This window comes from Malus domestica, chromosome 06 (genome assembly GCF_042453785.1).
Source record: "Malus domestica chromosome 06, GDT2T_hap1".
Taxonomy (NCBI): Eukaryota; Viridiplantae; Streptophyta; class Magnoliopsida; order Rosales; family Rosaceae; genus Malus; species Malus domestica.
The window spans coordinates 28,551,822-28,575,788 of record NC_091666.1 but is presented as its reverse complement, the minus strand read 5'-3'; the positions used below and the strand labels follow the sequence as shown (position 1 = coordinate 28,575,788).

Below are 23,967 nucleotides of genomic sequence, written 5' to 3'. Positions count from 1 at the left end.
TATAACTTCTATTTCACAAAATTTGTTTCATATTTTTTTTAAATTTCATTTTTTTCTATAACTTCTATTTCACAAAATTTGTTTCATATTTTTTTTTAAATTCCATTTTTTTCTATAACTTCTATTTCACAAAATTTGTTTCATATTTTTTTTTTTAAATTCTATTTTTTCCTATAACTTCCTAAGCCATTATACAACATTAAATTAAATTAAGTAACATGAAACAACATTAAACAACGGTTAGCTAACGTCATGCTGATGTCACTTAGCCGTTGAATTTGAATTTAAGTTGCAGTTTTTAAATAATAAATTATGTTTAGCCCTTTAGCCCTCGGTTGAAGACGGAGGCAAATATGACCATGTACTATTCAATAAAAATATTAATATCTTGGAGAATTTTAGAGGACCAGAATGCTAAAACGAGTCATCTGATCAACCATCGGTTGGAGATCGCCTAAAGTAATCCACGGGCAACGACATGAAAGTACCGCCCATTAAGATGAGCTCGACCTGAAAACACAAATTCAGTACCAGTTATAAGGCGACAACTATGCATATTACTCTATCATGGAAATCTGCAAACCCGAAAATAAACTCTTTAAGCTCTAAACATAGAACAGACCAAACCTTGTCTACACTGTGACTCAATCTCTTCAGCTGATCTATCCTGCTTCTAGCCTGGACATATGGGTTGTATCTAAACACACAAAACCAAATGATTAACTACCAAATTAACTTCAATAATCCAATTTTAAACACCAATTCCTTCAAATAATCTCTTCATTACAAAGCTCTCAATTTCATGGTGAAAAATCAATCAAGCCAAAAACTTTAAACTTCGAAACGAATCATGAATAACATAAAACTGGAATTCCCTATCAAGTGTTCGATAAAATGCGTCAATGAACTAGAGAAAGCCATACGTTGCCCGAATTGCGCGCAAGCTAGTAGGCTTCTATCCAGTGTAAGACTGAGTGCTGTACTCAAAGTCCGAATCGGGACCACCGGGGCAGTACACGCAAATATTACCGGTGGTGGCGATGTGGGGGCACCGATGAGGCTTCGACATCACGGCCACGACGGCGATGCCCGAGGCGGTCCGGACCGGCTTGGCCCGGAGCTTGGAGAGAAGAGGTTTAGCACCGCCGTTTCTATGCTTCAACTCGGGTTTGTTAAGGTTTAACAGACTTTCTGGTTTTTTGGTCAATTAGCTAAACAAAATTATTCTCCAAAAATTACTAGAAAAAAAAAAACTATTTTTATTTTTAACTTTTGGGTATGACATTAAAAAGGAAAGGATATTTGATAATAAATATATTTTTTATGCTTGATTTGGCTTAAATTATAAATTATTACAGAGACGGTTTGCAAAAATTTGTTTTTTATAATATTTATTTTAATTTTTAAACTATTAAACGACATAAATAAAAAATAAATCTAAAGACTTAAATAAAAAAGATAAATACAGAACAAAAGACGATAAAAATTATTTTCGCAAACTTTCCCCATTAAATTGCAAATGGTATAGGAAAAAAAGTTTAAATTAAAATTAACATAATAAAAACTAAAAAATTTGTGTATTTTTGGAAATCAAACGCAGCCGTGAAGTCTCGAAACGGTCTCTTCCCGAAACTGATTATTTTTCCGCCGAAAAAATAGACTCACTACGTATCGGTGAACAAAAAATCGGCTGCAAGAAGCTTCAGATTGATGCAGAGAGAAACAAACAAACGTGGAGGAGAAGGCTCCAAAACATGAAGCGAAGTGGAAGAGAAGAAATCGCAGCCGTGAAGAAGGCGAAGCACGTATACCAAGTCATCTGCGCGCTTGTTCTTCTCTTCCCTCTCGGCGCCTCTCTTCTCTCAGGTAACTTTCCAACTTCTACCCGAGTTCCTGAAACGCCTGTTTGGTTTCCGAGAAATTTCCAAAACCAAAAGATTGGACTTTTTCCACTTTTTGTGTCGTTGGATTGTAAGTGAAAGAATGATTTTTTGGAAGTTGAATGATGTGAAATTTGGAACTTCAAGTGCTATTGACGAGCAATACAGAGAGCAGGTGAGCTAATGAATTTGGCAAATTTGTGAATTTTATCGAAATTTATTTGTTGCTGCGATTTTTCTTGAGTTCTGAGCTTCTGTTGTTGTGTTGTGTGTGCAGCTACTTAGTTCCGAGGCTCCTTCGGCAGATGAGAGGAGAGAGTGGTGGCACGCATTCTATGGAGGAGCCGCATTTTCGTCATCTGCTCGGTTTCCGTTAATTGGTATTTTTTTTTAGCTCTAGTTACCTTGCCATTGTGTTTTTAAAAATTTATGTGTGTAGAATTCCCTTGAAATATGTCGGCTTTTATTTGGCTGTAAATTTTGAAAATTTGAGTTTTGGGAAGAAAACCATGTGTCAAATTACCTACGCTCCAGGCCGGTAGAGAATGGCGTTGAATCAGATGGAGTTTATGAAATCTTAAGATCATAACTGATGGTTGATTTTCCTGGAGATTGGCTTGAGGGTACTTTGGCATCTCTTTCGGTGGTTTTGGTATGCCATTGTTTTTGTATATCGACACCTTTTTTCGCATGCCTTTACGTATGAATGTTCTGTCCCTGCGCGCAGATCTTGCTAGCTTGTTTCCCCAGAGTCGTCATAATTCTGAAATATACATTGATAATTTATGCAAAAAAAAAAGAAAAAAACTCTTTCCTCCTCCCCCCTCTCTCCAGGGTTGATCTATAGAGTAGCCTACATTTTTTATAGATACTTGGTTTTTTTTTTTTTTTTTTTGGCCATCAACCTTGACATTTTTTTGGGTAGTAATTTCTGAAATATTGGATTCAAGCATATGATTACTGTCCCGTCTTTTGATTATACATCATCAGATAGGAAGTAGACAAAATTCATGTCAGTAAGGTTTCGGAGCAAATGAAACTCACTTAGTTGAAGCTCAGTTATGGAAATCTTGATTTTCTTTAATTAGTTACAAGGAAGAATGCATTGTTTTACTACTGTTTCATTTTGCAGTATTGTTTTGTGTTATACAAGTGTTTAATTTCAGCTTTCCTCTTTATTAGGTCAATGTTTTCTGACAAATTTTTACTCTGGAAAGTATTTCGTGTTTGTTGCCTGCGATGGATCCTTCAGTTTACTATTCTTGAACGCCCACCTGATAGTAGTTCACTCGCTAAGGTCACAATACCCGAAATTTCTTAGATACATCGCAGCATCTGGTAGCAGTTTGGTCTAAGAAAGAGTTTGGGCAACTGGCCCCTATGGAACAGAAAATTTGTATCCTTCATGTCTTTATCCAGCATCTGGTATAGTCTGCGATGAATAGAAAGGTCGTACCCAGTGCACAAGGCTCCCGTTTTACGCAGGGTCTGCGATGAATCTTGATGATTTTTCATGTCAGGACTTTACAATGGGAAACCCTGTAGAAGCTACAAGCCTAACATTAATATGAAATGCCTGAAACTTTCCTATAGAAAATCCCATTGCAGTCGAGAGAAGTTCGTTTTATTATACTTCTCTTGGAATTTTTTGTCCCTTAATCTTGCAATATTAGATGCATCTGCAACTATAGGCCTTTCCATGGAAAACATGTCTAAAAAAGAATTAAACGAGACCAAGGATGTGATGCACTCAATTCTCAAAGGAGTGAACTGTAAATACTTCTCCGTGTCTCTATCAGTATTCTCTCCTCCAACGCCAGTGGTCATTATCATCCTGTTATATCTTGTCTTTGCTGGTAGGTAAGCTAGAAAGCCCTAATCATTTAATTCGGAAAATGGCCATCAATATTGCTTGTGTTCTCCAAGGTGATAGACCCCAACAATCCTCTATACCTTGATGATAGCTGCACTGGGGACACTATCGACTGGGAGTTTGGGTTGTCATACCCTTGAAAAAAGAACTCCGGGCACCTCAAATTGCATACAACAGGGTATCGACAATCCTGAAACATCTACCTCAGTGCTGAAAAAGGGCTTAACCCCATAAATCTAGTGATGGTTAGCAAGTAATGGTACGAGTAGAAATTGGAAATCATATGAATCTAAGTTGGTTGATCCAGTTGCACTAAACTACGAGTCGGTCTTGGACGACAATGAAAATGACGATGCTAATGAAATGAGAGTCTGATGTTTCAAGTGAGTCATCTTTACGGCCATATGATTTGTGTAATTTTCAGGAGCCAAGGATAATATTCATCCCGCTTGTGTAATTTTCACAATTGGTCGACGTAGTTGCTGCACTTCGGAATTCTGATGATGCTGATGGGGTAAGTAAACCATATATGTTCATTGGTTTTAAAATTTTGTCAAATGTTCTTACAATAATTATAGGTTCTAAAAAATGTTAGGCACTAGTCAGGCGGCGAGTAGGGGCCTAGTGCCTAGACGGCTAGGCGGGGGCTTTCTCATTTGTGGAGATCAAAGACAGGTGCTTTCTCATTTGTGAAAGGTTGTGAAATTCTGTAACTTCTTAAGGCCTTTACATCTGTAAAGCACAATGGAGTGATGATATTAAAAAGTCAAGGTTTGAAGAAAGAATTCATTAAATCAGGAAAACATTTAGATACCAATGATGAAACTTGAGTAGGATTAAAAGCTATTTTTTTGTAGTCGAGTTGATGTACCAGAGAGGAAACAGTTTCGCAATTTCTTGGAGCTTGACAATTTCGATTGCCAATTAAGCAATTGAAATTGTTTGGATTTTATTTCTCCCATTTCACGAAATTGTTTCCTTATACGTTCGCGTTTTTCCCACCACCATTTACATGTCTACAATGCGAAATAAAAAAAGGGACATTGTGGTCAGCAATTCAAATGAGAAAACACAAACTTCTATGATCAACAATTGAAAACTAGGAAACGGACACTACGGTGCAGTGTCTGAATCCAAATGTAAAAAAAGAGAACAGGAAACGGACATTGCGTTGCAGTGTCTGAATCCAAATGTAAAAAACAGAACAGGAAATAGACATTGCATTGCAGTGTCTAAATCCAAATGTAGAAATCAGAAGTCGCGTGAGGTGTTAAGCATAGAAGGCATGTGAGTGATGAAAAAAAATAGAACCAGGAAATGAACACTTCAATGTAGTGTCTGAATAAACAAATAAAAACAACACCTGGAAATAGACATTGCATTACAGTGTCTGAATCTAAAGTAAAAACGGGCACGTATGAGGCATGTGATTGATGGAAAAAAACAAAACTGTGAAATGGACACTGCAACACAACGTCTGAATCCAAATATAAAAAACATAATTAGGAAACAGACACCGCGTTGCAGTGTTTGATCCGTATTAACCTATTCCAAAATATAAAAAATACGAGAAAGATGGTGCTAGTTGAAGTGGGTGCCAGCTGTAGTGGTAAATTCTGCAATTTTTGTTTATTTTAAATGCATTTAAGTATCACAATACATGATTGATCTATTTATATTTATATTTAACCAAAAAAGAAATCATAAAAAATATTGAACAGCAGATACATAAAATTTTAAAAAATTTCAAACTCTTACAAAATGTAGGAAATTCGAACTATATTCCAAAAATTTTGAGATAAAATCAATTCCGAAATTTCGATAAATTCCGAAAATACAAAATTCCTAATTTGGAACTAATATTTGTTCCAAAACTTTTTCGGATTGGCATTGGGTTACTTGTTTCAGATCCGATCGGACGGAAAATCACCCCTAACCTTAAAATTAAATTGGAATTATCTTATCGATTATTTAATATTAGCTAAATTGATAGAGGTTCAATTGTAAATGCTAATTAAGTGAGAACAACTTGTATTGCATGGCTTCAGTGCCACTGTGGCGTCCTGTGTCAATAAACACAAGGATATGTGAAAAAAACTAACATATGTCATTGTATTATTTTATTGGCACATGGCACCATGTGACGGTGCATTTGTTCCATGCAAGTCAAGTCCTCCTTAAAATTGAAGGCCATCTTCGTCCGTTCAAATAAGAAATATTAATTGCAACAAAAAAACTAACATTTTTTTAATAGAGCAATATCATTAGTGAGTTAAATAATTAAGAAAAATGAGAGTCCATGAAGACGTGAAATATTAAATTTTGACTATAAAAATAAATAATAAAAAAATATTCTGACAAAAAAAAATGAAATTTTTTATTTTTTATTTTTTATAAAAGGAGTATTAGTTGAAAATGTGTTGAATTTACCAGTCGAAAAATGATTTTGACACTCCCCTTTCTTTTCCTCGCCTATCTCTTTGTTTATGACTTTTTTTTTTACTTTATTCAATCAAACCGCTAGAAAAATAAATAAAAAAGCGCAAAAGAATGAAAAAGAGTGTGAAAATCGTTTCCTAAGACAGTTTAGCCAAATTGACTAACCATAATTAGCAAAATCATTGGCCAAACAATTCCACTCCTTACATTTATGCAAAAAAATGCAATCTTAAGCGAGCACTATATCATAACCAATTTGCCCTAAACAACTTTGAGAAACAAGGGGACTTTCACAGAACGAGTTGATAGGAGATGAACAACATACATAGAGTCTGTTTCTAACAAAAAGTGAGGGTATGGCCTCTCTTTTAACCCACACAATCCTAATTCCTTGCCAAATAAATTTTCTTAGACTCTAATAGTTTGATTATCTATGTTAAAGTTTCAGTCACTGTCGTGCTCCTGTAATTAATTGAAAATAGTTGCTTCCAAGTGATGAAGAATAACATATAGATATAGATGCTATACTTTAACCATAATCCTAGCTATTTTGTCACAAACTGCTTTTTTTTTCTTTCTTTTTTTGTATCGTAATGTCACAAGTCGTTCTTACGGATGCTATGTCGTTCAATACGCCCTCCGATAAATGGCGTAGTTATTTAGAAAGAAAAATTAAATTAATAGAGAGAGAAAAATAAACAGAAGCAGCAATTTTAATTTTATGGTCATCCAATCTAATAATCTCTACATACATTCCATGGTAACTCTGAAATCTTCCTCAATCTTCTTCCAATTTGAAGCCCCACATGTACTGTGCCCAATGTCGACCGGATTCACCAAATGATTCGAAAGGTGGAATAGGATTGTTTGTCAACCACGCGCCGAACTTGTCAATGAAGTCGGCATACGACATCCCCGCGCGGTTTCGTCTTGTGAAGAACAGATAGTGTGCCCGACCGTAACCTGCAAGAAAAGAAACGAAACAAAAAAACTCATTCAGTCATTTAAACAGACAGTTGGTGAGCAACGAACAAACAACTAGAAATCATGGTTACATAATTTGCAAGTCGAAGTCTATGGTCAGTAACTTACGGACACCGACAAGGACGATGAAAATAATGAAAAGTATTGGGACGCAGATCAAACAAGCGATTCCCACCCTAATCAGGAGCACAGTATACAAGGCCAGCACACAAAGGGGCACCAATACGATTGCCTTGGTCAATTTGATTGCCAAATTCAAAACGTTCCGGAAACTTCTGGGTTCCCAGAGCAAAGCTTCCATAGCGACTCTCGCAGATTTCTGAAGCTCTTGGCGTTTGGTTATAAACCAGTCCTCGAAGTTATCCATCATCCTTAACACGTTATCTATCATCGACATCGTTACCGTCGGATTCTTCAGATTCCACTTTCTGGAAGGAACAAAAACAGGCGACGAGAAAAGACGGAAAGAGCCAACGTTAGGGTTTGAAACTTGAACGTCGATGACGTATGTATGCATGTAAATGGCGTGTCTCGTTGTATATATAGGATGTCGAAGCCAAGTACTCATAGTCCTGGTAGGAGATTGCGTCCGTCTATCTCACGGATTTTGATTACAGCCCTTAGATCGATCGAACGGTCAAGATTTAACGACAACACTAAGCAATTACTGAGTTTTTGTCCTAATCCTACTCTACTGTGTCTTTAAAATAATAATTGGTAGTGTCACCGTTTAGTGTACTCTTGATGATACACGAAAGTAATTTACATGATACAAGTATATTATTATTGTGACGTTTTATTGCAGTGATACATTGTTTTGTAGAGAAAAACTTACACATATCGATGTTGTATTATTGGCATGAAACTTAATAGTGTCCCTAAATTATGTAAGTCAATCTCTCACCCTACGCCCTCAAACATTTGTACTTGTGTCCATTCCGAATAAGGGTCTATCTAGCTCTAGGCACATATAATTTAGGGTATTCTAAACATTTATACTCGACCGACGATAAATTCTAGAATGCGTCCGTCTATCTCACGGATTTTGATTACATCCCTTAGATCGATCGAACGGTCAAGATTTAACGACAACACTAAGCAATTACTGAGTTTTTGTCCTAATCCTACTCTACTGTGTCTTTAAAATAATAATTGGTAGTGTCACCGTTTAGTGTACTCTTGATGATACACGAAAGTAATTTACATGACACAAGTATATTATTATTGTGACATTTTATTGCAGTGATACATTGTTTTGTAGAGAAAAACTTACACATATCGATGTTGTATTATTGGCATGAAACGTAACAGTGTCCCTAATTTATGTAAGTCATTCTCTCACCCTACGCCCTCAAACATTTGTACTTGTGTCCATTCCGAATAGGGGTCTATCTAGCTCTAGGCACATATAATTTAGGGTCTTCTAAACATTTATACTCGACCGACCATGTTGGCCGACGATAAATTCTAGAATGCGCACGTTGTTAATCATGTGAGAACATTATCAACTGGACTTGTTGGAAACACCATAGAGTCATGCTCTCGTAATCGTAAGGTCTTTATTTTGATGACATGTCAAATTGCATACAACAGGGTATCGACAATCCTGAAACATCTACCTCAATGCTGGTACGAGTAGAAATTGGAAATCATTACTTTAGTCTAAAGTAGGAGGGGAAATTGCACTATTCATATGAACAGTGACTTGGGATGGATTTTGAGTTATTTACAAAATTGCCATCGCCTTTTCCGTCCGTTTCCATCCCCTTTTCATTCCCTCTTTTTCTCTCCCGAGTCTCTCTGTGTAACCATCCATCGAATCCCCCATCCCTCCCTTTTCTCACTCTGTAATTTCCCTCAAATCCCTCGCCGATTCTCTCTCGCCATTCTCAGTCTACCCTTTCTCAGCTTGCAGCTCCATGCTCCACCTCCAGATTATAGCATCGGGTGTAAGGTTTTCCTTTTCTGTTTTCTTTTTCCCGATTGGTTGAATTTGTATTTTATTGTTTGCCTATTACCCTTTGACGACAAGGTAGCAATTGTGACGGCTTCCACTCAAGGCATCGGCTCTTGAAGGCGCCTCCGTCGTCATCTCCTCCCGCAAGCGTTGTAGAGTTTACCTTTTGATTTGTATGTGTTTCGAAGCCTGTGTTGAACTATCTTATTAATAAAGTTTCTAAGGTTGTAGAGTTTACCTTTTGATTTGTATGTGTTTCGAAGCCTGTGTTGATCCGTTTCGGAATTGCAGTCGTTGATAAGATAGTTCTAATGGTAATTGTTTTATCTTTCATTAGGTGAACTTGGAACATCTGGCAAATTGGGAAGAGAAGCAGATGTTCAAACAGTAAATGGGTGTGTGTGTTTACAGATGTGTGGATGCATTTAGTTTATCTTCTCCAAAAGCATCTTTATAATGAAGATAACATGAATTTGCTAGGGTTTTTTTTTCATTTTTTATATTTTGGGTAGAAATTTGTTGTTGTTGTTTCTTACAATTTGAGTAGAAATTTGTTTCCATTTTAGTAGGTTCATGGAAGATCACAGTACAGCTAGCTTCCCGTTGAAAAGTAAGCTTCTATTGTATTAGCTTGGGGCAGTTTAATTTACTTGCCAGAAAAGAAAAAGTTATAAAGCCTTGTTCCTGCTGTTGTGGTGTCTCCTTTTAGGTAGAAATTATATCTTAATGTGCTTAAGCACCTGAATTTAGGCTAGGTCTAATGAAATGATATGCTATATTTTATAGATCAGTCACAATATTTTTGAACCTGAGGTTGTGGTGTTCACACTTTTTCTCTTAGGATTTAGAGGACGATACAGTGTGTGTATGATCTAATTTGAGTGAAATATCCTTCTTGATTTGCCTTATTCTTTCAAGTGTTATCATAACTTTGTGTGTGATTGATCATTGTGTATAACCAATATACCAGACAACCATAACCGAAAGCCATGCCTGCAGAGACTGAACCATAACCGAAGCCCATGCCTGCATCAATTGATTGAAAAGGTAAAAATCATTTCCGAATCTTTTGTGCAATGCGGTTAGGTTTGCACGGCCTATTTATTTGTTGCATTTTATTTTTGGCCTGAAATTGTGCTGATATTTTCTAGGTTGTGTGAAATTTCACTAAATCAAATATGAAATCGTCTTAATTTTCATGGCATTATCGATATTGGCCCCAATTCTTTTTCTGTGAATGAAGCTTGGAAACTGGAATAGATGGCCCTGGTTGTGTGAAATGTTTGGATGGGATTTTGTATTATTCCATTAAACAAAATTAATTCTCTATGCGAAGCCAAATATTTGATTTTTCACTGTGGTTTGTTACTTTGATGGTTGATCACAAATGTAATTTCTTTCTTTTTTTCTTATGCGTTCTTTGTAGCGCCCTCCCCTCACTTTCTCGATTATTGGTTGGAAATGCAAAAATGGATTAGCTGAGAAAAGGAGAGATGTTAGTTTTCTACATTTGACTAGAACCATATTTAAAACTTTGTATATCTGAAATATTATTGATCAATTGTAACTTGCCCTGCTGCTATTTGCTAATGACAGAGGCTAGGAAGATTGTACTTATTCTGTTCGTAGATGATAGGCTAGAAATTAAGTGTGTATAGGGTTAAATCAATTGATGCTATAGTATTTGTTAAAATTGTTAGATTTAGGGGTTTGGTAAATTGATTTTAGAGATGTTATTTTTAAGGTACCTTTGACTCTTAATTGCCATATGGCATTCAATATATACTCTATTGCTTGCTGGGGTTTACCCTTTGGAGCATTTTATTACGTTTCTTCTTGCTCTCTGACTGAAAATTTTAAACGCTATAGGTGAATGTAGATGCTGCAAAACCCGGCCCGAAAAAGGGATGAAAGCTAGCAATTCAACTTGCTACTGCGATACACAGGTATGTTGAAAGCTTTCCCAAATCCTCTGTGGTTACACAATTATACAGGTGTGTATGTACAGCTTTATACATGCATCTATGGAAATACATATGTTTGAGCCTGGTTTTTGTTTTAATTTATAGGCTGGTTGTCAGGTTCTAGCTGTGTGAAGTTTATGTCTTTAATTTAAATTTTTTATGAAAGTAGCTCATGTTTGCTTCCCCGGCAGTGGTTGTTCTGATTTAGTGGTTAAAAATGGAAATTTCACTCGCAATACGGGATTAATTGAGGTTCATGCATGCATCATTGGTGTAAATTTGAGAGACAGAATGATATATGTATGTGTAAAATCCCTCCATTTGGTTTTTTATTGCATTGTTTAGGTGGTGAATTGCACAGAAAATGGGGGAAGAGGGGTACAAATTATTTTACGAGTTTAAAATTGCTCATTTTGCACCACACTAGCAGTTTGACTGTTATCAAATTGGATGTGTGTTTTCTCTTGATTTCAATTCTTGGTTCTATCCATTTTGCACCCCTATTAATTCCCAAATCATTTGTCATATAGAAAAAACAGAGAGACAATTATGGAGTGCATACTGATGCTGCATGCACTACCCAGTCTGCCATCAACAGTGGTGTAATACTTCATTAGGTACACAGTACACTCATTCCCTTTATAATTGGGTTTAGTACGAAAATTTTCAAAATTTTGAAGCTGGTAAATATGATTTGGTTCTGTTTGATTGATTGTTTATTTAGGGTTTTTCTTTATAATTCAGTAAATGATTGCTCCTTCGGCTATAAAATTTGACCCCTATAAATTTCAAGGTTATTCTGGGACTTTGTCAACAGCGCCGAGTTCTCTTCACGGTGCATCACTATTCCGTGCAGCATAGCTCGGTAGCAGTTATAGGTGAGTCTCAATTGCCCAGTACTGTTCATCTTCTTTTGAATTTCTGTGCAAATATTTTTGAAGTCCAAGTGATTCAAATTTCAAATTTGTGTAAATTGATAAGTGTGGGTGTAGACACCCAATATGGCTTTTACATGGTGTTGCTATCTGGTTTTTGACAGAATTATATTGGGGACTGTCCAGATTTTGGTTTAGCTGCAGATGAAGCAAGATCAAAAGGTTATAAATTAGGGGTCTATCTAGCTCTAGGCACATATAATTTAGGGTCTTCTAAACATTTATACCCGACCGACCATGTTGGCCGACGATAAATTCTAGAATGCGCACGTTATTAATCTAGTGAGAACATTATCAACTGGACTTGTTGGAAACACCATAGAGTCATGCTCTCGTAAGGTCTTTATTTTGATGACATGTCAAATTGCATACAACAGGGTATCGACAATCCTGAAACATCTACCTCAGTGCTGAAAAAGGGCTTAACCCCATAAATCTAGTGATGGTACGAGTAGAAATTGGAAATCATATGAATCTAAGTTGGTTGATCCACTTGCACTAAACTACGAGTCGGTCTCGGACGACGATGAAAATGACGATGCTAATGAAATGAGTCTGATGTTTCAAGTGAGTCATCTTTACAGCCATATGATTTGTGTAATTTTCAGCAGCCAAGGATAATATTCATCCCGCTTGTGTAATTTCACAATTGGTCGACGTAGTTGCTGCACTTCGGAATTCTGATGATGCTGATAGGGTAAGTAAACCATGTTCATTGGTTTAAAATTTTGTCAAATGTTCTTACAATAATCATAAGTTCTAAAAAATGTTAGGCGCTAGTCGGGAGGAGAGTAGGGGCCTAGTGCCTAGGCGGCTAGGCGGGGCCTAGTGATTAGGCGGCTAGGCGGGGTCTAGGTGGGCGCCCAGGCGGCCTAGGCGGATTTATATAAATTTATTATATAACTTGTAAATAAGTGCTTAATTACACTTAAAAAAAAAAACTATACTTGTATGGATAATAAAAGAATGATAAAATGCAAAAATAGAAGTAGAAGAATACACAAAGTATATACATCCAAAAAGTTCAATATTTAAAAAACAGTAAGCATATAATCATAATAAGGAGTATTCTTGGATGATAGACTAAATTCTTCTTGTTCATGATCCTTGCATTGGATTGGAAATAGACTAAATTATTTAACCTTGTTGTATCTAATTTATTTCTTTTCTTTGTATGTATCTCCTCAAAGGTGCTCCAATTCGTTTTACTAGTGAATGAACTTGTAGTAAATCCATCATTTGCAAATTAGGTACACCATTTCTATAAATATACCGCCATGAAACCAAAAAAAGAAAGCACGCAATTAATTATAAAAAATAAAAATAAAAAGACCTCTTAGGACCGCCTAGCCTGCCACCTAGGAGTCGTTTAGGACTGCCTAGCTCTAGACTGACTTTTCGAAATGATTTGCCCCGCAGCGGGCCTTCACCGTCTAGCGTCGTCTAGGCCGATTTTTAGAACATTGGTAGTAAATTACACAAGCGGGATGAATATTATCCTTGGCTCCTGGATCATTAATTTTATTTTCATATTGCAGGTGGAGAATGCTCTTGGTGTTGCTGAAAAACTTGTCCGAGCATCACCTGATGAGCTCAAGCACGTAGCCAGTGATTTTGTGAGAACACTTGTCCAGCTTCGTTGTTCTGGCTTGGCTGTAGAAGGTGAGGAAGATCAGCTGAAGACGAGACAAAAAGCATTGGTTGATTTGCTTGTCACATGCCCATTGGAATCTGTTGAGACATTAAACAAACTACTTTATTCACCTAAAATGGATATCAGTCAATGCATATTGATACTTGATGTCATGACTGAGGCTGCTCAGGAGCTTGCTCATTCCAAAATTATAAGGCCTACACAGGCTAAGCCGCTCGTATCAACCACGTCAGAGACCAAAGCTTGGTTCCTGCCTAGCGACTTAGGCCATCTCCAACCGAAGGGTCCAGAGGACCAGATGGCCGAAAATAGTCCTAAAACCGTCTCCAACCGAGGGCTAGGCCAGAGGGATCTGGAATCTGGGAGGGCCCCACGGGATCGGAGAGGGCTGGAGGGCTGGTTGCTTTCGGCCGGCCAGCCAGCCCCGGGCTGGCTATTTTTTTTTTAATGATTTCCTATTGCTGTCGATTATAACCGACAACATTAAAGATATTTTTTTTTAATAGTTCTACTATTAGTGTCGGTTATAACCGACACTAATAGTTTGAAATGTTTTTTAATATAACGGCTAGTAGCCGTTGGATTATTAGGCCTTTTTTTTTTTTTTAATGAATTTAAACTTCTTTTTTTTTTTTAATGAATTTAAACTTCTATTTTTCCCTTTTTTTTCCTTTTCATATGAATCAAATTTTGTTTCATATTTGTTTTCCTATAACTTCTATTTCACAAAATTTGTTTCATATTTTTTTTCAATTCTATTTTTTTCGTATAACTTCCTAAGCTATTTATACAACATTAAATTGTAGTTTTTAAATAATAAATTATGTTTGGCCCTATGGCCCTTTGGCCCTCGGTTTGAGACGGCTTTTCGTGACAGGGCTAAAACGAGCCTTTTGGCCCTCGGTTGGAGACGGAGGCAAATATGGCCCTGTACTGTTCATTAAAATATTAATATCTTGGGGAATCTTGGAGGGCCAGAGGGCTAAAACGAGCCCTCTGGCCAGCCCTCGGTTGGAGATGGCCTTAGGTCCTGCTGGAGCTGGTCCCTGGAAAGAGATTTCAAAATCAAGATCTTTATTGAATTGGACCGATCATTATGGGAGGGAACTTCAAAATCTGGGTAGATTAAGAGAGTAAAGACAAGCGAGTGGAGCCTAAGATCAGAAAATAAACAAGAAGCCCAAATAGAATGGCCCCATAATAAGTTTCCGGTGTATGCAGCAGCATTTATGCTGCCTGCCAGGCAAGGTTTTGAGAAGAGAAGGCAGGGTGTTGACTTGCTGGGTAGAGATTTTCTTGTCCTGGGGAAACTCATCTATATGCGTAAATGTTAAAATATATTATTTCTTGGCTTAAATGTTAAAATAGTCCATGTGTTTTAGTCATTAGATCAATTTAGTCTCTGTATTTTCAATTTGGCCAATTTGGTCCTTGTGTTTACCTCCGTTAGCCAATTAAGAACATTTTCATCTAATTTTTGTAATTTTTTATTAAGGAAAATTAATAAAAAGAGCTTGAAAACTTTGAGTTTTAACGAAAACGACAAAAAAATGTTGTAAGTGAATAGTACCAAAATTGAATTTTTAGAGTAAAAATGTGGTTTTTCGTTAAAGTGAACAGTTCTGGGAGCTTTTCGTTAAAACTCCATTTTTATTATAAATTATTATAAACTTATTTATGAAATTATTTATTTGATTTAAAATATTTAAAAATGAAATAAAATTAAAAAAAAAAGAAAAAAGAAGTTATTCTCCTTCCAACTTCCCGACCTCCTCCCTAACATTACCTCCTCTCTTTTCTACGTCGCAACCTTAAACATTTTTCAGATTGGAAGTTTTATTTCTTATATGTGTTATTTTTATGTAAAAGGTTAGGGTAATTATATCTCATATAATTTTTCTTATGAATTTTTTAAAAGAGATTGAATGAAATATCCTTAATTGGCTAACATAGATAGGCACGGGGACTAAATTAGCCAAATATTAAATTGGCCATATAATTATAACACAATGATGCAACTCTAAGCTATTAGGCTTCGGTTATGACTAGTTGGACCACCTAATGTTATTACTATCCATTAGGCCCATTAGATATGTAATACCATTAGGCCCATTACATATGTAATACCATTAGACCCATTACATATGTAATACCATTAGGCCCGTCTATAGCTCGAACCCTACTTATCTTTGGATGTATTTAAACTCTTTTTTCTAGTGTAATGAGTACTATGAATGAAGATATGAATTTACTTTAATTTATTTTCCATTTCTGCATTTACTTTCTTGCAATTTTCCTTTTTATCATGTCTGATCCTATCACACAGGGACCATTTTGACATTTAAGCCTTACTAGCGAAAGTGTCCCTACGCGATGCTGCGGGTTTTAAAACCGTATAAAACATATAGAAAGTTATAAATGTATATATGATAGGCAATACTATTTACATACATGTGGAAATCTTACAACCCTATTTACAAAAAAGGAACAAAATAAGAAATAATTTTGGCAAAACCATTTATTTACGGTGACTTCATATTATGCAAAATTTGTGCAGACCCATTTTAATAATAACATATGTGATTCTTCATTGTACACATAATTAAACTGTTACCCAATTCCTCAACACTATCAATCTGTTTTTGCCTGGCTTACCCTCTCAATAACAAATCTCTCCCAAATTCCCAATGAACACAAACACACGCAGCCAACTACGGTTTCATTGTAGAAACTGGTTCTACAACCTTTGAATTGATGGTACCCAATTCTATGATTAGATGGGTGAAGCAAAACCGTATGCTTTTCATGCTTATCTAGGCTCAAGTGTATCCCTAATCTGTACATTATCTATGAAATCCTTGTAATTCACAGTGATTGGAGAATCCCAAATGGATAGAACCCCATCTCATTGCACATACACAACCCCACGAAAATCGAAAAATACTTAGAATGAAGGCATGAAAAATTTAGATTTATTTCTAGCTTTTGAATTAAATAAAATCAAGCAAAAATCAAACAACAAAATAAGCAAACACGTGCATAAGAAAAAAAAAGTGAAGTGTGCGGAAATCTTTTTTTTTTTTAGTAAAATGAAGAAATTATATGAATTGCGCCTGAGAATTCCGTTCGAAAATATAAAAAAATCCTGCAGAATTAAGGGCCTTCTTGATTGGGATGAAGTGTGGACGAAATAGGCACATTGGGATGTATTTGTAGATCAAGACCTAGTGTTCTAGCTCCATCCATTGAGATGGAGTGAAAGGTCCTCTGCCTCCTGCTATACTCCATTGCATGGCTGCAGCTCCATTATTCAAACTCCCACTATTATGCCCTAAAACACAACCAGAAATCAGAAAACCGAAAAAAAAATAAAAAATATATTTGAAATTGAAAATATTTTTAAAGAAAATTAAGCAATTCAGAGCCTTTGAAATTGGCCAAAAAACGGGAGAACAGAGCTTCTACACCTATAGGAATGAAGAAATCACAGATCATATGACTTTTTGTTTAGTTTTCATAGGCTTTACAAATTGTTCAAATAGAAAATTCGGGTCTTTTAACAAATATTTAATAGATAGAACTCAAAAATTTTAAGAACGAAAACAAAAGGTTCGAAATTTACTCAAACCCAACAACAACTGACGAAATTAAAATTAATTAGAGCAAGGTCAGGGTACAAATTCGAAATTCCAAAAACCAAAATTATACTCAAAATATCAGAATTCATAACACAAACCAAGCAAGGGTAAAATCGGAACTATACTGTGTTTATAAACAGTTTCAGTTGATAAACAGTTTTAGTATATATTGAACTTCTTCGCAAAATTCACACCTACGCACCGCACCAAAATCAAAAATCGTTTCTCCCCCCCTCTCTCTCTCTCTCTCTCTCTCGGTTTCTTTTTACAGAGACCCTCTCTCCGTCACACTCACGCTGATTCTTTCGCCAGAAAGATCATTCGTCGAAAGAAAGAACAACAATGTCAGGAGACCGAGTAGACGAACAAGAACTGACCAAGATGGCGTTCGAGATTAATGGAACAAAGCAGAATCCATCCATGAAGTCAGAAGTTGATATTCTACTGATGTCTGAGTTTGAGTTTGAGTTCGAGTTTGTTAAACAATCAGTTGCTGGAAAGCTTCGAGGGGATGAAGAGAGGTCAGACCTGCAATGTTTTCAAGAACTCATCAAGGTTTTCGACAATGATCAACGTGGGGCAACCCGATCAGAAGTCGATACACTATTGAGCGCAGAGTTTGCAACCGTTACAAAGTGTATGGCCGGAAAACCCATCACCGGAAAATATTGGTCCTCTGAGCGGTGGAAAACTGCGGACTTGTTCAAGAATTTGGTGGGTGACATCAAGAAAGTAATTCGATATGTAATCAAATCTGCGAAGCTCGTTTTTGGAAGCAAAGCAGCCCAAGACCTGAAAGCTTTCATTGACTTAGTTGGCTATTTTTCGAAGGGGGTCCAGTGCATTATCTTCATAGGCGAGGCTGCAAATTTCTTGTGTCCATACTTGTTTGAGGGGGTTAATTTCATGAGACAGATGACAATTTTTGTCAGCAAAGTTGTCAGAGCTTATTCGTATGCAACGAAAGAGTTTCTAACTGAAACTTTTCAATTGGTAGCCAATAATTGTAGCTTTCGAGGATTACAGTCTGAAGAGGAAGAACAAGATCAGCATCAAGATTGAAGAATCAAAATGTAATACAAGAAAAATAGCTTGGTAGATTTCCTCAAGTGGTTCTTTTGATTCAGTTTTGTTGTTCACAGTCTGAACCGGAAGAGCAAGATGGAAATCAACATCAAGAACAGAGAATAAAAAAGTAATAAGAAAAATAGCTACATAGATTCGTTAAGAGGTTCTTCTGGTTCAAGTTTGCTGTTGAAAATTTGTCTTCTTTGAACGTCGTCCAATTCAATGTGCTAACAATAAAGTCTCAGTCATTTGTTGTACTTTTTTTGGATTGTTTCCCTTCAAGCTCAGGCAATCTTTTTCTATCGATGCTCCCCGCTAGCAATCCGCTCGGCCTCCTCCAGGGTACCATAATCCTGTTTGAATCAATCAGAGTACATTATTACCCAATAAATTAATCTCAACACTAACGGTAACATAAAACAGTTGATGTACAAGCTACATTACCTGGTGTTGCAGCTTGTCAGAATTCACCCATGCGCTGGAACAGCAGTCCCATAAACATGGAGCTCACGATCACCAGAGCACTAATCATTCATCTGGGACAAGTAGTATTCTGGCCTCACTTTCTTAATCGTAGCAACCCAACGAGAAAATCCTGTTTACGAAAAGAATAATAACAAAATCATGTTACACAACCTGCTCACCTGGAAAAACTCAAGCCATAAGAACTTGTGCACAAATTAATTACTAAGCAAATCCGAGACACGCATATTTCGCATGACAAGAACAGAATGATCATTTCGTGTGAAGAAGCACTCTATCAAATATATGGAAGGAATACCTGGCGAGTTTCTTCATATGAAAGAAATGTTTCCCATCCTTCATTTGCCGCACAATCTCCACTTGGTCTGGTTTTGGATGTATGTCCTAAATTGCAGCAACCCAACGAGAATATCCTGTTTAATGATAGAATAAAAACAAAATCCTCTTAAGTATCAGTATACACAACCTGCTCACGAGAGAAAACGCAAGCCATAAGATTCTGTCACAAATCAATATGCAAATCAGAGAAACAGCAAGTTCTGGAACAGTGAGATCCTAAGTTCATCTATATGCTGAAGCGAAAATTAGATATTCTACTCAATGTTACAATCATCATCTCCCCAAGTATTCATCTTTTATCAGCGCAACACATTTGCACATAAGAAGAATAGAATGATGATTTCGTGTGAAGAAGCGCTCTCTCACACATATATATAAACGAATACGTGGCGAGTATCTTCATATGAAAGAAATGTTTCTCATCCTTCACATGCCTTATAATCACAATGAACAAGCTCCACTTGTTCCGGCATAAAAATTATAGCCATACAAAGCCTCGTCTGAACTTAGATGATTGGTAACACCAAAACCAACTAGAGTTCCATAAAATGTTCGAGCTGAATTAAAATTCAGTATTGTAAAGTGTAAACCAATTTATATACATGACTGCAAAGATAGGTACTAAGATCTTCAAAAATGAAACTAAAAACTCACGTTTTTAACGGTCAATCCAATACATTTAGTAGCACCGTGCAGAGTAGGCAACTGCCTCTTCCACAGTGGCCAAATAAGGCATCGTGCCTAATAAAGTAATCATGGTAATCCGCGGGCAACGTGCAGATTTCTAATATTGTAATCACGGTAATCTGTGGGCAACGACTATGCATATTACTGCATATCCGAAAGAAGGCAACAACTATGCATATTACTGCATATCCGAAGTTGGAAATACAGAAACAGTCACAACCTTGTCTACATTAATTATGACCCAATCTCTTCAGTTCATATGCGTTGTATCTAAAAACACAAAACCAGACAATTAACAACCAAATTAACTCCATTAAAACACCATATTCCTTCAAAAATAATATCTTAATTACAGAGCTCTCACTTTCATAAAGTCAAATCAATCAAGCCGAACACTTTCAACTTCGAAACGAACCAAGAATAACATAAACCTTCAATTGCCTACAAAAAGTTCGATAAAATGCGCCAAAGAACTAACCAAAGCCGTAGCTATCCCGAATTGCGCGCGTGTATGCTAGTAGGCTGAGTGTTGTACACGAAAATATTCGCGGTGGTGGCGATGTGGCGGCACCGGTGAGGCTTCGACTCCACTGCTCCGACGGCAGTTCGCTTGGCCCGGAGCGCGGTCTGACTCAGGCAGAGCCGCGATCATTCAACCTGCTGGCCGTGCATGGGGCACGAGGCGGTCATTCAAAATTCCCGATAAATCCATTAAATATTCTTGGCCGGTTTATAACGGGCTAATTTAAAAGTTGGCTAAATTTGTAAAATAATATATTGTAAAATATTTATATAGGTCTCATTCTCATATAATGTACTATCCATCATGCACGCACTCACGCTCGTGCAGAAGACATTTTTTGAATTATGACGTCCTACGCGACTTACACGTTTTAAATGTATTTATATGCGTAAATTGACAAAAGGAAAGTCAAATATATTTGAAGTAAATGAATAATCTTAGATCATGCTAGAAGAAACCCCTCATAAACCAATTAAAGCAGCTGAATCCACATAATAAAATTGGTATCTATTGAATTTACATTAAGAATAAAGAAAATAATATTTAATAAACAACTAATTGAATAACATTATTACTAACTCATTGTGAGGCTAAACCCACCCCCTCACCTTAGTGTAGATAATATCGTTTGTTAAAAAAAACAATAATTTGACAACTAATTTAATCACATTATTATCCGCGTGGGGAAGACCTTTTTTATAACCGGCATCGCACGACTCTTAAAATGTTTTGAACGTGTTTAAAAATAGAGAAAATAATATTTAATGAACAACTGATTGAATCACATTATTGCTAGCTTATTGTGAGGTACTAATTATTAAAAAAATTAATTATTAAAAAACATTGTTAAAATGACAAAAATACCCCTACCACATATAATGCATTATTTGGATTGTTTTTGAAGTTTTTTGTTTGAGGGGAATTTCTGTCCTTTTTTTTTTTGGTGAAGCTTGTGACACCCAAAAACACTATTTATTAGGCCATTGGCTTTATATATTAGATAAAATAAATAAATGAATAGTTTTTTTGATACATTAACACACCCCGACCCGGAATATGAATTTGGACTCCAAATCGAGCTGCGCTGGCCTACACCTGGAAGGTGACGTAACCATAAAGTGTGATGATGTGAAAACATGTGAATAAATTTAAACCTAAGAGTGCCTAAATACCCGAGTGCGCTAGTGAGCGGGAAGGAACCCACTTCACACGTGACATTAGAGTATAAGTAAGTACAGTAGAGTGGATTAAGAATCGTACCCTCGAAAGAATCTCCAATACTAAGAATCGCCACGAATCTTCGATGATAAGAAATCTCAGCTAATAAAACCTGGAGGGTGAAAACAAAACAAGGGTGAGTGGCCCTAGAGATAAAATTTTAATAGAAACCATATAAAACATTATAACCCCTCGCTACAACACCTGTATAGTTTCCAGAAAAATCATAAATATACCACAACACCGCATCTCATCAGCAATATCAATAATCATGTGATTAATAACTCATACTAGCATGCAAGTCTGAGTCACCTATGGTGACATGTATGATTGTACCCATATCTCATCAATTGATGTTAACTCATAAGTCGGAGTTGTTGAGAATATCGCGTTTAAGAATGGGAAAAATAGAATAAACTCCGGAAATTGAAAACAAATAACCAATATAAATAACACCAAGAATTTACGTGGTTCGGCTATATGTGCCTACGTCTACGGGACAGCAACAACAATCTTTCACTATATCAATAATGAGTACAACCAATAATCTTGCCAAATCTCTAGAACTAGGATTTGACGAAAAACCTGAAAGAACAAGAACAAGAACAAAAAATACACTATCTCTTTTCTTTTCTCTCGCACACACTTTACAATATTCTCTCACTATAATCCCTAGAGTGGTATCCAATTATTGTTTTGCTCCCTCCTCAAAACTAGTACAATAGCCCTTTTATATAGACATAATAAAGGTCTTCTTCAATAAGAATTATTAATCCTAATTGGAATCTAGTTATGAATCCTACTCCAATTGAGAAACTAACTTCAATTGGGAAAACAATTTAATCCTTTAAGACTATTAATTCCCAATAGACTTAGGACAACTTATCATGGGCTGGAAAAAACCCAACAATCTCCCCCTCCAGACCATGAGGAAGGTATACTAAAATAGGATTGCTCCTCTTGACCAAACTCTCATTGATCGAACTTTTCATGACTAGACTCCCCCTGATCGAATTACCCATAACCAAGCTCCCCTTGATCGAACTACTCATTAACCAAGACCCTTTTGATTAGATTTCTCTTGACCAGGCTCCCCCTGATCAAAATTACCATTGTCATTGGCAAAGGCAATTATAGACTTCTTTACCAGAAAATATCGCTTATGTTCATCTTGGTCCAATCAGCATCAGACACACTGCTGGCTTGCTCATAACACCTTTAGTAAAGCATATCCTCCTCTTGATTTCCTTGTAACCCAATTAAAGCGGGTTGCACCCTCCATTCTAAACGGATATCAACCAAACTAGGCTCTGATACCACTTGTTGAGAATATCGCGTTTAAGAATGGGAAAAACAAGAACAAACTCCGAAAATCGAAAACAAATAACCAAGATAAATAACACCAATAATTTATGTGGTTTGGCAATATGTGTCTACGTCCAAGGGACAGTAACAACAATCTTTCACTATATCAATAATGAGTACAACCAATAATCTTACCAAATCTCTAGAACTAGGATTTGACGAAAAACATGAAATAACAAGAACAAGAAATACACTATCTCTTTTCTTTTCTCTCGCACACACTTTACAATATTCTCCCACTCTAATCCCTAGAGTGGTATACAATTATTGTTTTGCTCCCTCCTCAAAATTAGTACAATAGCCCCTTTATATAGACATAATAAAGGTCTTCTTCAATAAGGATTATTAATCCTAATTGGAATCTAGTTATGAATCCTACTCCAATTGAGAAACTAACTCAATTGGGAAAACAATTTAATCCTCTAAGACTATTAATTCCTAATAGACTTAGGACAACTTATCATGAGTTAGAAAAAAAACCCAACAGGAGTCACCTATAGTGACCTGTACGACTTACCCATATTTTATCACATATGCTAGCTCGTCACATATTTCATCACATATGCTAGCTCATCACATATTTCATCACATATGCTAGCTCATTACATATTTCATCACATATGCTAGCTCATAAATCGAAGTCACCTATAGTGACCTGTACGACTTATCCATAGCTCTGCACACAAGTTGGAACCACCTAAAGCGGTTTGTACGACATGACTGAGTGTAAATAAATACCCTCAAGTGCTACGATCACATGAAGACTGTGTGAATAATCGCGGGTCACCTACGAGTCAGAACCACCTATAGTGGTCTGCACGATAGAACTGTGCACCTACCTTGGATCTAAGGTGAGCGTAAGGTGTGGGAGGTGAACATTACGTGAAAGACTGTGCCCTGGCCACGGGCAGGAGCACTAACACCTGGGTGCAAGTTTATGAGCTCTCAATGTATCTCAAC

At 36.5% G+C, this 23,967-nt stretch overlaps 2 long non-coding RNA genes across 2 annotated transcripts; both read right to left on the bottom strand.

Annotated features, from left to right (window-relative positions):
* Positions 1-6,887: 6,887 nt before the first annotated feature.
* On the bottom strand, positions 6,888-7,689 carry LOC114825377 (uncharacterized). The gene is made up of 2 exons (XR_011582135.1): positions 7,285-7,689; positions 6,888-7,155 (listed from the first exon to the last, which is right to left on the bottom strand). It is a non-coding gene; the product is annotated as an uncharacterized lncRNA (long non-coding RNA).
* Positions 7,690-18,885: 11,196 nt separating this feature from the next.
* LOC139197093 (uncharacterized) lies at positions 18,886-20,512 on the bottom strand. Its single transcript, XR_011582133.1, has 3 exons — positions 20,380-20,512; positions 19,174-19,288; positions 18,886-18,987 (listed from the first exon to the last, which is right to left on the bottom strand). It is a non-coding gene; the product is annotated as an uncharacterized lncRNA (long non-coding RNA).
* Positions 20,513-23,967: the final 3,455 nt, after the last annotated feature.